Raw genomic sequence first — 5,217 nt, 5'->3', positions numbered from 1 at the left:
GGATAATGAAAAAGTTCTATGAATGGATAGAATTAATATGGTTTAATACGGTTAAAGTGGTAAAATATGTATTATGTATATTTACCACAATAAAAAATTACCAAACAAGGGTTTTTCTACCAAAGTCTTCCATTGTTGTTAAAAGTTAGAAAAATAGGCCAGGCGTGGTGGCTCATGCCTGTAATCTTAGCACTTTGGGAGGCTGAGGCGGGTGGATCGCCTGAGTTCAGGAGTTCACCACAAGCCTGAGCCACACAGTGAAACCTCGTCTCTACCAGAAATACAAAAAAATTAGCTGGGTGTAGCGACGTAGTCCCAGCTACTCGGGAGGCCGAGGCAGGGAATTGCTAGAACCAGGGACGTGGAGGTTGCGGTGAGCTGAGATTGCGCCACTGCACTCCAGCCCGGGCAACAGATTGAGACTCAGTCTCAAAAAAAAAAAAAAAAAAAAAAAAAAAAAAAAAAAGAGTCAGAAAAATAGGCACTCATATATTGTTGGTGAGAATATAAATAGGTACTTCTTTCTAGAGACAATTTTGGTGGTACTTATTAACAGACTTTTGAAATGTTTGCCCTTTGATTGATTTATTCCTTTTCTGAGAATTAAACCTAAATTTTTAAAAAGTTTACAAAGTTTTATGTAAAATGATCATAACTGCTGCATGATACTTAAAAAATAATTACAGGCTCACACCTGTAATCCCAACACCTTAGGAGGCTGAGCTGGGTGGATTGCTTGACCCAGGAGCTCAAGACCGGCCTGGGAAACATAGGAAAACCCTGCCTCTACAAAAAATAAGCCGAGCGTGGTGGTGTGTGCCTGTAGTCCCAGCTACTCAGGAGGCTAAGGCAGGAGGATTGCCTGAGCCTGGGAGGTGGAGGTTGCAGTGACCTGAGGTTCCACCACTGCTCTCCAGCCTGGGTGACAGAGAGAAACACTGTCTCAAAAAAAAAAAAGAGAGGAGAGAGAGAGAGAGACGAGGTCTCGATATGTTGGCCAGGCTAGACTGCAGTGACTATTCACGGCTCAATCATAGCTCACTGTAGCCTCAAACTCCTGGGCTCAAGAAGTCTTCCTGCCTCAGCCTCCCAAGTCGCTAGGACTATGAAGGCTGCCATAGTGCTTAGCTTCCCAGAATGATTTTTATAAGCCAAGAATTTGAAACAGTTTAGACTAGACCAGGATGAATTGCTTAAGCAACTTGGAAAATATTCATATAATTGAGCATTATGTGGATATTTTAAATTATAGTGTGGGAGAGTACTTAATGACATAGGAGAAATGCTCCAATATAATATTTAGTGAAAAAGATACAAAGCCTAGGTCTTGAGTACTGAGTTCCTAGGTGTTGAGTTTATTGAGTTTTATTACTTAGATTTATGTAAGGTTAGTTTGACAGCATTGATTATTATTATTATTTTTTTTTGAGACAAAGTTTTGCTTTTGTTGCCCAGGCTGGGAGTGCAATGGCGAGATCTTGCTCACTACAACCTCTGCCTCCCAGGTTCAAGGAATTCTCCTGTCTCAGCCTCCTGAGCAGATGGGATTACAGGCATGTGCCGCCACAGCTGGCTAATTTTTGTATTTTTAGTAGAGACAGGGTTTCTGCATGTTGGTCACACTGGTCTTGAACTCCTGACCTCAGGTGATCCACCCACCTTGGCCCCCCAAAGTGCTAGGATTACAGGTGTGAGCCATCGCGCCTGGCCTGACAGCATTGATTCTTAATGAATTCATGCTGACTTTCTGTTCATAAAATTACTTTCTTTCTTTTTTTTTTTTTTGAGACACCTGCACTCTGTCACTTAGGCCGGAGTGCAGTGGCACAATCTCGGCTCACTGCAACCTCCGCCTCCTGGGTTCAAGCAATTTTCCTGCCTCAGCCTCCCCAATAGCTAGGATTACAGGCATGTGCCACTGTACCTGGCTAATTTTTGTATTTTTAGTAGAGACAAGATTTCACCATGTTGGCCAGACTGGCTGGTCTCCAACTCCTGACCTCGTGATCCGCTTGCCTCGGCCTTTCAAAGTCTGGGGTTACAGGCGTAAGCCACTATGTCGGGCCCCCATAAAATTACTTTCTAAGACAATATTAGTTGCATGATTACAACCCAAGTTCTCTCAGTATCTTAGGGTATACCTTATCTGGGCATAGATTAAATACATTATTAAAATGACTAAGTGTTTTAAAAATCTCCTCTTATTTCTTACCTTCCTTGGCTTTAGTTTCCCTCGTGACCATTATTCTTTTAACCTTTCCATTTGAAGGTAGTTATTGAGAGAACAGAGAAAAAGACGTTAGTTCTGCTTTCTCTGTTATCTTTTCAATATTACCTCATCTTTCCCTGAACAGCCTTTTTGTTTTTGTTCTTGGGTAAGAACATGACCTTGAAAAGATTCTTCTGGGTATTTTTTGGTTATTTTTCACACCTCTAAACTCATCCTGGATTCTGCTTTTCCTGGTATTATTATTCAAGGGTCATACTGCTCTCTAATATCAGGTAAATGACACACGTGTCCATTGTCTCATATTTCGTGTTCCATAGAGAAATGCCTTTATAGTCACTCCTGCTTTTTTAGATAACTCTTTATTTTCTCCCTCCATATTGGGATTATTTAGACAACAGCATTTTACCTGAGTTATAGGAATCCTCAAAGATATGTAAAGACTTTCCAAGGACAACCGGTATGGGTAATTTTATTTCCAGATCCTCAACTTTCATTTCTTCTTTTTCCCAAAATTGATCTGCCTGAAAAAATGTCTTGCAAATTCTCCTTTTCCACTTCCCCTTTAACGTTAACCCTTTTCCCAAGGAAGAGGAGAAGGTGGAAGACAGCAGTGCAAATTTATTTATCCTGTATCTTGGTTTCAAGATATAAAAATATCCATGGTACCAAGGGGACAATTTGAAGTATTTTTTAACTGGAAGCCTTCTATAGGAATTAAACCACCATCATGCTTTTTGTCCTTCCCTGTCTAATGCACATTTCTGTTAAGGGCAAGTCATATCCTTAGAAACTGACTCTTTGAGAAGTTCTGAATATATATTATAGGGTGAGCTAGTAGGAGTAATGACAATTTCTCTTTATTGATTTGCCTCTCCCATCCCTAAATATAATTGGAAAATACATGGTTCTTGAGGAAGAGATACGCGAAAGCAATTAGAGACAATGTCTTTTAGAAATGCTGAACACTAAAAATGGTTCTCCTTTTTTCTAATTTGAACATAAGCATTTTTTTCTTTACCTCCTTCAATCTTCTTTCCTAAAATGTGTTGTCAGCTGGAAAGAAAAGCACTTTGAACAGATTAGTCATGCTAATTCTTTAAAATATAACTGAAATATCTTCTAGTACTACTAAGATTTTTGAAACATACTGAAGAAAACGTGCAAAAAATTTTTGCATGACTTACTTCAGATTAACTTTGCATTATTTAATAAGGGAGATAAAACTTATTTATCAACTCATATCATGAAATAATTTATCCATTTATGGACAATTTTCTGTGCCTCTGAGTCTTCCTTTGCTAAATGGAACCTTTAGAGGTATACTAAACTGTACCTCTTCATTGAGTTCTTTTAGACGTTAAACAAGTCAATGTAGAATCTATGCAAAGCATGTAGAACCTTACCTGGTGAATAGTAAGTGTTCTTCATGTTTAAATGCTCCTTCGTCTCAGTTTTGGTCCTCTTCTCTTTGTCTGTATCTCCCTTTGTAATCTCACTCAGTCTCCTGGCTTTACACACCATCCATATCCTAATAATTTCCAAATTTATATTTCTAATGCTTGCCTGTTCACTGCAGAACTCCAGACTCATCTATTCAACAGCCTACCGAACATCTCTATGTGGATTAATTGATATCTCAAACTTTCTATCTCCAAACTGGCCTCTTGTTCTATTCTCTTTCCAAACCTGCTCCATCTTTAGCCTTTTCCCTGTCACTTGATGTCAACATCATCCTTCTAATTGCTCAGGCCTAAAAAACTTGGAGTTAATCTGCACTCCTTTCTTTCTCTTGTACCCCACGTGCAATCTGTCTTCCTACAAAAATATATCCAGAATCTGACCACCGTTCACTCCCACCACTGCTGTCTCCTGCTGCAAGCCACTATTATCTCCCTCCTGGATTACTGAAATAGACTCCCTGCTTTTATCTTTTCTTCTATCTTTGCTCCCTGCAGCCTATTTGAAGCATAGCAGCCAGAATGATCCTTCTAAAATGAAAATCAGATCATGTCATTCCTCTGCTTAAAAACCTTCAGTACAACCCCCCATAAATAACACAACAACTTTTTTAAAAAGTTATATAGGCCGGGTGTGGTGGTTCACGCCTGTAATCTCGGCACTTTGGGAGGCCAAGGCAGGTAGATCACTTGAGGCCAGGAGTTCGAGACCAGCCTGGCAAACATGATGAAATCCCATCTCTAGTAAAACTACAAAAATTAGCTGGGTGTGGTTGCATGCACCTGTAATCCCAGCTACTCAGGAGTCTGAGGCAGGAGAATCTCTTGAACCTGGGAGGCAGAGGTTGCAGTGAACTGAGATCCTGCCACTGTACTCCAGCCTGGGTGACAGAGCGAGACTCCATCTCCGAATAAGTATGTAAATAAATAAATAATAAAAAGTTGGCCAGGTGTGGTGGCTGTGCTTGTAATCCCAGCACTTTGGGAGGCCGAGGCAGGCAGATCACCTGAGGTCAGAAGTTCAAGACCAGCCTGGTCAACATGGTGAAACCCTGTCTCTACTGAAAATACAAAAATTAGTCGGGCATGGTGGCATGCACCTGTAATCCTAGCTACTTGGGAGGCTGAGGCAGAAGAATTGCTTGAACCAGGAAGGTAGAGGTTGCAGTGAGCCAAAATCACACCTTTGCACTCCAGCCTGGGCAACAAGAGTGAAACTCTGTCTCAAAATAAATAAATAAATAAAATTTAAAAAATAAAAAATAAAAAAGATACATAAACTGGCCAGGCATAGTGTCTCACACCTGTAATCCCAGCATACTGGGAGTCTGAGGTGGGCAGATCACTTGAGGTCAGGGGTTTGAAACAGCCTGGCCAACAGGGTGAAACTTCAGCTCTATTAAAAATACAAAAATTGCTGGGTGCGGTGGCTCACGCCTATAATCCTAGCACTTTGGGAGGCCGAGGTGGGTGGATCACCTGAGGTCAGGAGTTCAAGACCAGCCTGGCCATCATGGAGAAACCCCATCT

Source organism: Cebus imitator, unplaced genomic scaffold (assembly GCF_001604975.1).
Source record: "Cebus imitator isolate Cc_AM_T3 unplaced genomic scaffold, Cebus_imitator-1.0 Scaffold4, whole genome shotgun sequence".
Lineage (NCBI taxonomy): Eukaryota > Metazoa > Chordata > Mammalia > Primates > Cebidae > Cebus > Cebus imitator.
This window is presented reverse-complemented; position numbering follows the sequence as displayed.